At 40.7% G+C, this 12895-nt stretch overlaps 1 protein-coding gene across 4 annotated transcripts in view; it reads left to right on the forward strand.

Annotated features, from left to right (window-relative positions):
• Nucleotides 1-12895, forward strand: part of STAT3 (signal transducer and activator of transcription 3 (acute-phase response factor)) — a 76219-nt gene that overhangs the window by 607 nt on the left and 62717 nt on the right. The window lies entirely within an intron of this gene.

A 12895-nucleotide genomic window follows, 5' to 3' on the forward strand; every position in this document is an offset into this window, starting at 1 on the left:
CGAGGGACAGCCCCCCGACTTCCTGCTCCCTGGGGCTCTGGGGACGTTCCGGCCACGGGAGCGACTGTCACGCCGGCGGAGATCACGGAGGGGGGTGGTTGGCAAGCGCCTCCTCGCCGCCCCCCGGCGGGGCCCGGCGTCTCCCGGCTGAGCCACTTCCTCCGCCTTGCCCTGTTCCTGCTCCTTTAGGAGCCAGCTGTGCCCCCCTGGAGGAGGTAGGAATAGGTGTCTTCCTTTTACAGCCTTGCGGGCTGTTTGGTTATGGGTAGGATTATTGCATAAGATTCAAGTTTCCTGTAGGGAAATTGACAGTCTTGTACTCTTTCTAAACTCCCCCCAGCCTTTTTCTGGGGGTAAAGTCGTGTTTCCCTTCTCCCTCTTCCAAAAAAAAATCCAAATAAAACCCCCATCAACCCAGCTCTAAAGAGAAATAAACCTTTTTCCTCCTTGACATTATTCTTTTGTAACCACCTGGTAAACTTGGCCAGAAGATAAATAATTGAGCCCTTGCGTTTACTGGATTGTGGTGTTGCTTAATTGCATAGGACAGAATGAACCAATCGAGAGTGGGAGTTTTCTGTCTCAGAGCCAAGATCTTGGGTAAATGCAGAGAGGGAAACAAAGACAGGCTGGCCTTGGCAAAGCCATGTGTGCAAACTTTACCTGTGTTTGGGGGTGTGGTTGTACTTTAGTTAGCTTAATTCAAACCGTCACCTGAGTGGTTTTTTCCATGTTTAGTCCACATCTTTCTGTGTTATATCAAGTGGATGCATGGTATTGACACACTTATTCTTACTAAAAATGTATATAACGTGTCCCTGCTGGTTGGTTAAATAAATAAAGGGCATATTTATTCTATGTGTGGGTTGTAGTTTTTTGGCTGGCTGAGCTGGTAGAGCATTGGTTTGAATAAATCAGAACCGTAAATTATCTCAATCTTTTATATGTGGATTTAGACTGTTATGACTTGATTTAGCCAATTTTATGTTTTATATTAAATATGTCTGTATTCCCTGAGTCAGCACATTTATTTCTTTATTACATGTGCCAGGCTGAGCTACTAGTAGAATTTTTGCAGTGACATTTGCACAGTGGGATGGAGGAAAGAAGTCTTTAATACAAAAAAAATAAAGAAATTGTAGATACTAGAGGCTTTTTTGTGTGTGTATTTATTATTTATTTATGGCTGCATAGGGTCTTAGTTGTGGTGCGTGGGTTCAGTTGCCCCAAGGCATGTGGGATCTTAGTTCCCCCACCAGGGATTGAACCTGACTCCCCTGTATTGAATGCGTAGATTCTTAACCACTGGACCACAAGGGGAGTCCCTGAGGCTTGACCTTAATCTCTATATTTGCTAGCATATCTACAACAAAGAACCACTAGAAAATTCACAAATCTTCTATCTTTATATGTCATTCTTTTGGGAAGAATAGCCATCTAGAAATATCCATAATTATAATTTGACCCACAAAGGGTAGATAGTTCATGTAACCTTAACTCTGTTTTGAAGATAAGGAAATTGAGGTGTAAGGAACAAGACATTTGCCCGGGCAGCAACATACCATAGTGGTGGAGCTTGTACCTTCTGTATATTTTGTTTGCTTTTGACTATCTATGCTTAAGTATTAGGTCTTAATTTAGAGTGACTGTAGGCCCTACTGGGAAAAGTGTCAGTGAAATTCTAACATATACCTAGACAATGAAATACCATCAATATCCTATAAGACTCCAAAGGAGATATTTAAAATAAACAGGTGAGTCCCATTTAGGTTATTACAGAATATTGAGCAGCATTACCTGTGCTATACAAAAGGTCCTTTTTGATTATCTGTTGTAAGATAGCAGTGTGTACATGTCAATCCCAAACTCTCAATCTCCTTCCCCTCAGGTAACTAACTTTTTAGTCTGCATAATTTACCATCAGAATTTAGCTATTTGCTGATGGAAAGAGAGATTTACTGAGGCAGGTTTGTAGGTGAAGGACAGTTATGACCTAAATGTCATTTAAACCAAAGTGTCTTGTGGCTTGATTGGTTGTCATTTGTATCTCCAAATACAAATTGCTCTTTCCTCCTGCCTCTGCACGTCATGACTTTCAGATGGTGAGATGGGGCAGAGGTGGTGGCCATCATTCCAGAGGCCGAGTCCAGCACCTTTTAATCTTATGGCTTTCTCAGAGGTTATATACAGATCAACAAATATTTACTTTTTACACCTTTGTGAAGTTGCTATGAGGAACAAGATGCCTTGTTGACAGACCTTGCAGTCTACTGTGACAACTTCATGAATTTCTTATCCATGTAATGCAACTTGATTTCCTCAAAGAGATGGTGAGACTGTAAGCCCATGCTGTCCAGCAGGGTAGCTGTTATATGTTTTAAAACATACAGCACAGATGTAGAACATTTCCATTATCATAGAGTGGAATGCTTCGCTGTTGGACAGTGCTTCACTAAGCACTACAGGTCTTCAGAAGGAGGAGAGGTTATGAGTCTTGCAGTTGTCTAGAAGTCTTCTTGCCAGAGGAGAGATTTGATCTGAGACCCACATAATGGTTGGCATTTGACTGATGTAAAGAATTTGGGGCAAGGAGGTATGGTGATACGGCACAGACCCAATTCTAGTAGATTAGCAAAGTAAATAGAGGAGTAAGAGGTCTTGAATGCAAGGTCAAGGAGTTTAAAGATTTTTGAAGCCAAATATTGATGTTTAATTATGGAGTGCTTACTACATGCCTGACGTTGGTTAATTTGTATAAAGTAAATGGGTATGTGTGGCCTCCACCCCAGGGAAGTTGTCATTGAAGATGACCGTATAAACTGGACCAGCACCCAAAAAGAGGGGTCCTGACTTTGCAGATTTGTGTGGTTAAGTGCAGAAGTGGATTTGTTTTCTTTTTTTTTAATGAGGATTTTTAACTGGCTACACATGTCCACTCATATTTTCTGTCTTCCATATTTAAAAAAATTTTACCTTAACTTTTGGGTCATGTGTGACAACTAGCCAATGAACACTTGAAGGACATGTCCAGATCCGGGAGAACTCCTGGTGTCCTGGAGCAGCCTTGGTGAGGTCCAGCAGAATGACATCCCTGGGCTACCTCAATCTGTGTTGGTTATGGTGAAATTAATATTGTGGTTACACACTTGTTGCAAGGAACCTTGGGTTACAGTGGGGCCCTTTTGTCAGGATGGTTTTATGGTACTTCGGTAGTGAGTTGTTTGAAATATCTCCAGATTTTGAAAGGAATAGCATATGCAAGAAAGGATTTCTATTATGTTCAGTTTTCCTATATCATATTATTAATATCACAACTCTAGTTCAGATCAACAAGCATGTTATGTAATGAGAGTTGGTTATCATGCTAGGCAGGATCCAAGGATAATGCAATATGGTCCCTGTTTCAGGGACCGGAAGTGGTATTATAGGGGCCAGGGTCTGTGCTTCGTCAGTAGGGACTTAGGAGTGGGAAGATGACAGCACAGTGGTTCAAAGGTCAGACTCTGGAGTCCAGCACATTCTGGAATTGGATCCTATATCTGCCACTTCTTAGTCAGAATCTGAACCTCAGTTTTCTCATCTATGAAAGGAGAGGCTAACAGTGTATATCTCCTAGTGCTATTGAAGACTCCAGGAGATGATGCTGGTAAAATACTTAGCATAATGCCTGGTGTACAGTAAGAACTTGCTAAATCCAAGTTTTTATTAAATGTCTAAGAAAAGTGATTAATTTTTTTAGGGATGAGAGAGAAAGGCTTTATTATAGAAGGGTATTCACATGGGAACACATGATTAGGGTTTTATAGGATGATTAGGAATTCTCCCAACAAAGTTGAGTTGGTGAATAGCTGTATTCAAGGTTGAGGGAACATGAGCGTGCAGAGGCTTAAAACAGCGTAGTGTGTTCAGGGAGCTATAAGTGGAAGTTCTTAATTTAGGAGAACTGAGGAGAAAGGAAGCTGACTCTCAGCCCTTCTGTTAATAATTGGGTTCAGATATTATTAAGTTGTTTTTTTCTTGTTTATAAAAGTAACGCATGCTCTTGTAAAGAAATTTAAATTTGTCGAAATAGAAACCATGTATAATTTTTTATACATGTCTTATTAGTTTGGTGTGTGTTTCTCCAGCTATTTTGCAGCTGCTTCTACCTACCGATTTATCTTGGACAAATTTATTGCAAATTCCTTTTTAATAGCCTAATAAAAAAGTAATACGAAAGGCAGACCTGCCCCCAAAGTAAAGTTTAGATTGCCTGGTTTCTTTTCTGCTAAAACCTCCCCCCTCCATCCTTAAGAATAAATGACTTTCCTAATCACTGAACTTTTCCCTGACCTTTGACTTTTTAACTACATCAAACATGAGCTTTCCTAAGGTAACTGTTACTGTAGTGTTGAAATGTTTGGTTGAGGTGAGTTTGAGGATTTCATGATCCACAGCTGTGATAGGAGTCAAACGAATGGCAATGAGCTCAAACTTCCTGGGCTTTCATCCCAGATCCAACATCCCTTAGATCTTGGGTCAGTTGCTTAACTTCTCCCAGTTTCACTTTCTCTGTCCAGAAAGTGCAGATACCAGATCCAATTGTAAGGGATTTGTAAGGATTGAGCAAGATAAGGTATGTGAAGTACTTTGCACAGAACCTGGGAGATAGCTAAAAGTGGAGTGCTAATAATTGCTATTATTAAAAACCACAGTATCTAACTATAAAGTCACACCAGTTATGATTTGTGGTAACCTTTCATGACCCAAAGGAAAGAAGGAGTAATCAGGAGCTTCTAACCTAATAGGAAAAAAACTAAATGAATAGGGAGCAGGGGGATTTACACTGTGGTGGAGGAGACGGAGGCTATCACGCAAAAGGAACAGAGCACGTTTACACGGATGCCTTTGTCAGACGTATGTGTCTCTACATCTTCTGATGGTGGCCCATTTATTTGAAGTGATATTCAACACATTAGATTTTTATGGCCACTTAGGAATGTAAACAGTCGCTTGGAGTTCTTGATACAAAAAGTACAGATAATACGAAAGGTTTGAGGGGTGGGGGACTCAGGCAAGGAAGGTGGGCCAGCACACAGCTTGGGGGTGAGGTCACAGCTTGGGGGTGAGGCTGCACCCTAAGTAGAGTGAATAATCGTATGAGGCCAGGAAGGGATTTGTTCTTTCACATCTGTGCTATGTGAGTGCGTGTGTTTTCATTGGAGGAGTCGAGCTTTAGTTTCCTGTCCTGTAACTTTCCTTTGCAAACGAAAACTCAAAACAGCCTTGTGGTTTAAGAAGAGCCACTCAGCACCTCCATGAAACAGATTCTCTTGCACCAGCTCTCCGGTTTGGGGTCAGAGAAGGCCGAAGAGAAAAGGCCTGCCGCTGTTTCTTGGCCGAATGTGGGGCGGGAGGAAGTCAGCAGAGTTTGAAAGAGAAAGTAAACCTTCTGGTAAATAAATGGCTTCCCTATTGTGGAGGAGGAGTGTAAATTATTAGGGGGATGTTTGGGTAGTTTTTGTAGAAGCCATTTCTGAAAACTGATTGAGATGATTGAGGGTGAGCCCTATTTAGGGAAATCCTGCCTGGCCTGCTGTGAACCCACTGTTATTCCCACTTCGTTGATTGATTTTATTAGTTTGTGGCAGCCTGACCTCCTGTTCTTGTTGAAATTGGAGGATCTGAGTGTGACTTTGAGCACCTGCTTAGTAAATACTTCTTGAAATGCTTGTTTTTTGCTTGTTTTCTAATGTTCATTTTGTTTTTACTTTTAAGCAAACACTTTTTCTGACAGAAGCTAAAATCATGAGACTTTCCCTTTGTTCTTTCCTCCCCCTCCCACCTCCAGTCCACCCAAATGTCATCCTCAAAACCTCAAAACCCAGATGTTAGCTGTGTAATTACCTCTCCTCTAAACCAAGCAAAGTGCAATCTTGCGTTGAGTTGGCATTAAAATCGTCAGCCTTTGAATTTCTTTCTACTTGTGGTTTAGATACAATAAATATTTAATCTCAGACTGAATTTGCCTGACAAATCAGTCTTGTATTTGGGCCTCTTTTTATCAATAGGTTTAGAGAAAGCAAATTTATTGAAACATTAACCAAAATAAAATGTAATTAGAGTGGTCACTGTCTTATGCATCGGAGCAGGTGGAATAATCAAAGCCAAATCTCAATATTTATTCTTTTTTATTATCTCATATTTAATTTGAACATGCATATATATCAATATTTATTCTTAATTCCGTGTGTTATTACCCTTTCCATTCGAGTACATAAATAAGTAGATAGAAGCACTTGGGACGCTTTAGGGTCTTGATTACTATGTTGAAGAATCCTAGGTTCATGGAGCCATCTAAGATTCCTGTTTCTCAAGTGTACTGCTGTGGTGCTGGACGTTAATAGGGTGGGAGTGGCAAGGGGAGGCTGTCCCTATAGGGGGAAAAGGGGTGGGGGATAGGTGAACTCTGTACTTCCCACTTAATTTTAATTTGAACCTAAAATGGCTCTTAAAAGTCATTTATTAATTTCAAAACAATCCTGCAGAAATGACTGTGTCAGAAGTGCCCTCTATACAGCTGTGTGATTCCAATGACTTCTACCACTGGATTCCCTAAACTTGGCAAAGAGAGTGGCTTTCTTTTACCATTATCTCCCAAGTAATGGAGAATGCGACTAGAAGTGGGGCATCCAGAAAACCCATATAGTCTCTGGATGAACCTGCTTCCCCTTTCCTTAGGAGAGATGAATGCTAGTCTGAACTACAGATTTTCAGCCAGAACGTATCAGTTTTGTTTTTCAGTTCCAAGCTAGTTTTTTTATTTTAGGGGGGAGGGGAAGTTTAATCACTACAGTAAATGCAAAGTCTCCCCTTCATCTTATCCTCTGAACTCTCTCTCCCAGGGACAGCTAGGTACCTATTTCTTTATCTTTCCAGAATGGTCATGTGTGATATATAGGCAAACATGTTATTCTTTCTCTTTTTTTCTTCCTTCCACAGACAGTAGCAAATTATACCTGTAACTCAGTATCTTTTTGAAGACACTTTGTTTATCTTAGAAGATACTCCATGTGAATACGTTTGGCACCCCACTCCAGTACTCTTGCCTGGAAAATCCCATGGATGGAGGAGCCTGGTGGGCTGCAGTCCATGGGATCCCTAAGAGTCGGACACGACTGAGCGACTTCACTTTCACTTTTTCACTTTCCTGCATTGGAGAAGGAAATGGCAACCCACTCCAGTGTTCTTGCCTGGAGAATCCCAGGGACCGGGGAGCCTGGTGGGCTGACGTCTATGGGGTCGCCCAGAGTCGGACACAACTGAAGCGACTTAGCAGCAGCCGCAGCAGCACGTTTTTAAGATCTGTATAGTGTGGACTTAGGGTGGGATGAAATATTCAGTTTTGTGATCTCACATACAAGAACTTGGAGGAGAAAAAAAAATACAATTTATTTATTTATTTTTAAATCATTTTTGAATCATCGTAGTCTTCTAGGCTACAGATGTCATAATTCATCAAATGATAGGCAGAGATTGCAGAATCTAAAGACAAAATGATGTGGTAAGTATCATCATGTTTGTCTTTAGACACAGATAAATAAATCTGTACCTGTTTACTTTTAGTGGGCTTCCCTGGCAGCTCAGCTGGTAAAGAATCCATCTGCAATGCAAGAGACCTAGGTTCAGTCCCTAGGTTGGGAAGATCCCTTGGAGAAGAGAAAGGCTACCCACTCTAGTATTCCGGGCAGGAGAATTCCATGGGCTGTATAGTCCAAGGGGTCGCAAAGAGTTGGACACAACTGAGCGACTTTCACTTTCGCTTTCATAATTTTAATGTTTTAATCATAACGTGCATACTGCTTATTTATTTATTTTTTTGGTTGCGCCAAGTGGCTTTCAGGATCTTAGTCCTCCAAGCAGGAATTGAACCAGCACCCTCGGCAGTGAAATCTTGGAGTCATAACTGCTGGGCAGGCAGGAAACTCCTATACATACTGTTTAGAAATATAGCTTTTCAGTTGACAGAGTGAACATTTTCCCCTTTAAATGTAAACTTTGTTTTGTTTCTGGCCGCATTGTGTGGCTTGCAGCATCTCAGTTCCCCTGACCAGGGGTTGAATCCGGGTCACGGAAATCCTCACCACTGGATTAGGAATCCTGATCACTGGAATCTTAATCACTAGGCTACCAGGGAACTCCCTAAACATGAACTTTGATTCTGGGGAGAAGTCTAGCTACATCATTAAATATGAAACTCCAGTGTGTGCCTGTCACTTGCACAGGTAGGAATTGTTGCACACTTTCACTCCCCAGATTTTTAAAACTTGCTGTTCATGTACCTATGATACCAGGACCCAGCTTCCATTAATCTCAATCACTCCATCCCTAAATCACAGCAGACTTTTGTCTAAGTTCCCCTTGTTCCTTTGTCAAGTGAAGACATAGTTGTTATTTTTGTATTGTTCCTGGATGGGTCAGGAATATTCCCTGGAGGAGGGCATGGTAACCCATTCCCTTATTCTTGCCCACAGAATCCCATGAACAGAGGAGCCTGGCAGGCTACAGTCCATAGGGTTGCAAAGAGTTGGACATAATTGAAGTGACGTTAACCACACACATGGATGGGTTGCTCCCTGATCCTTCTCTTTGAGTTGCCTAGCAGCAATTTGCAGAGTGTGGTCCACAGTGGGTCTCTGAAATCTTTTCAGAGTGGGTCTTTGAGATTAAAACTATTTTTATAACATTATTTTTATTTTTTTAATTAGTTGGCATTTGTACTTATACTATTAGTCCTTGTACTCACTGCACTTTCATGGGAAAAAAATGTCTGATTTCACTTAATGCCCATGATAAAACAGTAAACAATATTAATTTCATTCTCTCTCAGCTCTTGATGACTTTTTTTTTTTTAATGGCTTTTTGATACTCTGTAGTGAAATGGCCCAGAGAAGGCAATGGCAACCCACTCTGGTACTCTTGCCTGGAAAATCCCATGGATGGAGGAGCCTGGTGGGCTGCAGTCCATGGGGTCGTGAAGAGTAGGACACGACTTCACTTTCACATTTCACTTTCATGCATTGCAGAAGGAAATGGCAACCCACTCCAGTGTTCTTGCCTGGAAGATCCCAGGGGTGGGGGAGCCTGGTGAGCTGCCATCTATGGGGTCACACAGAGTCAGACACGACTGAAAGCGACTTGGCAGCAGCAGCAGCAGTGAAATGGCAGGGCTGCAGAAAGCACTTCTGCTGCGAAGAAGTCTGGTGGAATAGCACTTGTGGAATTGTTTGAGTTGTGATCTCAAACTAGCTGCTTTTTTCACGAAGCACCATGCTTACTTGAAAGAATGATTGACAGACCAACAGGGATATTGATATTTTCTCAAAAATGAAAGGAAGGAAGCTTTTTCTTCAAGGAAAACAACCGACATTATTTGTTGCCGATGCTTTAGAGTGGAAATTCGAGTTTGAGAAACTTATATCCACTACTGTGTGTTTGACAGCTTCTCAGGATTAATGTAATTTTTTGATAATGTGGTTTTGTGATAGTTTATAATAAATTATGTTGGTATTTGAAGGTCTGCATGTCTCTGAAATAGTGTTTTACAGATACTTGATGCATGGCATTACAAAATCATGCATGAAAACATTCCATTCAAAATGCAAGATAGACTAATGGATTTTAATGTAACTGTGTATGAAGAGTTCATTGCTATGGTTTCAGAGTCTACACTGCCTCTAACCTTGAAGAAACTACTACTTGTCAAGTTTTGATGTAGTATTAAATAATATCCAAAGTTATCTGCAAAGATTCTTCATATACTGTCCTTTCTTTTCCAGTGAGTGTGAGGCCAAAATTTCTTCGTACATTTCAACCAGAATAACATACTGCAACAGGTTGAATGCAAAAACAGAGCTGTGAGGATCCAGCTGTCTTCTAAGCTAGAGATTAATCGTTAGAGAAGCTTCCAAAACTTTAACAATGTCACTCTTTTCACTAAATTTTTTTAAAAATAAGTTGTTTTTCATAGAGATGTTATTTATGTAATAGGTTTATTTTAAAAATAAATTAATAAATATATTATAAATGTCTCAGTTTTAGTTTGTAATACAGTAAAATTGATGTATGTCCATAAACAAATGCTCCTTAGGATCCTCAATTTTTAAGGGGGTCCTGAGAATAAAAAGTTTGAGAACTGCTGATTGACAGGTTTTAGCATAAGAACTCCTTGAATAGCTGTTGAAGAAAGAAAAAAAAGATTCTATGGTTCTGTTCCAGAGAGTCTGGGTTAGTAGATCTAGGGTTATTTTTAACAAACAGCCAGTGTTCTGATCCTGGTGGTCCTTGGTGTGAGAATGCTGCTCTGAAGGATCATAAGCTATAAGTCTTCAGATTCATGAAGTCATATCCACAGGTTTTAGAAATCATTCTTTTGGGGATAAAAGTAAATGGTAGCCATGTGGTCTTCCAAGGAAAAATGCTTTGTAGATTTTTTTTTTCCTGTTCTTAGTATTTATGGATCTGAATATTAATCATGGGGGGATTATAGTCATAATAAATAGTCATAAAGAATCACTTGGCCAAATTAGAGTTCAATTTGGTTTTATTGATAGGCCACCCATGAACATATTAAGATACTTTCTGAAGACTCGGGTTAATTTCTAAAGACATTTCTGGTTAAGAATTGTCCTTAAATTCTATAAGAAGTGTTCTATTTCAGACAGATCTTTAACTTTAGTGTATACGTGTAACATAAGTAAAGCTGTCATTTTCATTCTTATAATTGCTTGTATTACAAATTCAAAGAGAGTTTACTTGTCAGAGATAATACAGCAGAGATAAGACTTCAAAAAATATAATATGACTCCATTCAGTTCAGTTCAGTTCAGCCACTCAGTCGTGTCTGACTCTTTGCGACCCCATGAATTGCAGCACGCCAGGCCTCCCTGTCCATCACCAACTCCCAGAGTTCACTCAAACTCATGTCCATCGAGTCAGTGATGCCATCCAGCCATGTCATCCTCTGTCGTCCCCTTCTCCTCTGGCCCCCAATCCCTCCCAGCATCAGGGTCTTTTCCAATGAGTCAACTCTTTGCATCAGGTGGACAAAGTAATGGAGTTTCAGCTTTAGCATCAGTCCTTCCAATGAACACCCAGGACTGATCTCCTTTAGGATGGACTGGTTGGATCTCTTGCAGTCCAAGGGACTCTCAAGAGTCTTCTCCAACATCACAGTTCAAAAGCATCAATTCTTCAGTGCTCAGCTTTCTTCACAGTCCAACTCTCACATCCATACATGACCACTGGAAAAACCATAGCCTTGACTAGATGGACCTTTGTTGGCAAAATAATGTCTCTGCTTTTCAATATGCTATCTAGGTTGGTCATAAGTTTCCTTCCAAGGAATAAATGTCTTTTAATTTAATGGCTGCAATCACCATGTGCAGTGATTGTGGAGCCCCCAAAAATAAAGTCTGACACTGTTTCCACTGTTCCCCATCTATTTCCCATGAAGTGATGGGATCAGATGCCATGATGTTTTCTGAATGTTGAGCTTTAAGCCAACTTTTTCACTCTCCTCTTTCACTTTCATCAAGAGGGTTTTGAGTTCCTCTGCAGTTTCTGCCATAAGGGTGGTGTCATCTGCTTATCTGAGGTTATTGATATTTCTCCTGGCAATCTTGATTCCAGCTTGTGCTTCTTCCAGCCCAGCATTTCTCATGATGTACTCTGCATATAAGTTAAATAAGCAGGGTGACAATATACAGCCTTGATGTACTCCTTTTCCTATTTGGAACCAGTCTGTTGTTCCATGTCCAGTTCTAACTGTTGCTTCCTGACCTGCATATGGGTTTCTCAAGAGGCAGGTCAGGTGGTCTGGTATTCACATCTCTTTCAGAACTTTCCACAGTTTATCGTGATCCACACAGTCAAAGGCTTTGGCACAGTCAATAAAGCAGAAATAGATGCTTTTCTGGAACTCTCTTGCTTTTTCCATGATCCAGCGGATGTTGGCAATTTGATCTCTGGTTCCTCTGCCTTTTCTAAAACCAGCTTGAACATCTGGAAGTTCACGGGTCACGTATTGCTGAAGCCTGGCTTGGAGAATTTTGAGCATTACTTTACTAACGTGAGATGAGGGCAATTGTGCGGTAGTTTGAGTATTCTTTGGCATTGCCTTTCTTTGGAATTGGAATGAAAACTGACCTTTTCCAGTCCTGTGGCCACTGCTGAGTCTTCCAAATTTGCTGACATATTGAGTGCAGCACTTTCACAGCATCATCTTTCAGGAGTTGAAATAGCTCAACTGGAATTCCATCACCTCCACTAGCTTTGTTCATAGTGATGCTTTCTAAGGCCCACTTGACTTCACATTCCAGGATGTCTGGCTCTAGGTGAGGAATCACACCATCGTGATTATCTTGGTCGTGAAGATCTTTTTTGTACAGTTCTTCTGTGTATTCTTGCCACCTCATCTTAATATCTTCTGCTTCTGTTAGGTCCATACCATTTCTGTCCTTTATCGAGCTCATCTTTGCATGATATGTTCCCTTGGTATCTCTAAATTTTCTTGAAGAGATCTCTCGTCTTTCCCATTCTGTTGTTTTCCTCTATTTCTTTGCATTGATTGCTGAGGAAGGCTTTCTTATGTCTCCTTGCTGTTCTTTGGAACTCTGCATTTAGATGCTTATATCTTTCCTTTTCTCCTTTGCTTTTTGCTTCTCTTCTTTTCACAGCTATTTGTAAGGCCTCCCCAGACAGCCATTTTGCTTTTTTGCATTTCTTTTCCATGGGGATGGTCTTGATCCCTGTCTCCTGTACAGTGTCACGAACCTCTGTCCATAGTTCATCAGGCACTCTGTCTATCAGATCTAGTCCCTTAAATCTATTTCTCACTTCCACTGTATAATCATAA

This window comes from Bison bison, unplaced genomic scaffold (assembly GCF_000754665.1).
Source record: "Bison bison bison isolate TAMUID 2011002044 unplaced genomic scaffold, Bison_UMD1.0 scf7180017864180, whole genome shotgun sequence".
Lineage (NCBI taxonomy): Eukaryota > Metazoa > Chordata > Mammalia > Artiodactyla > Bovidae > Bison > Bison bison.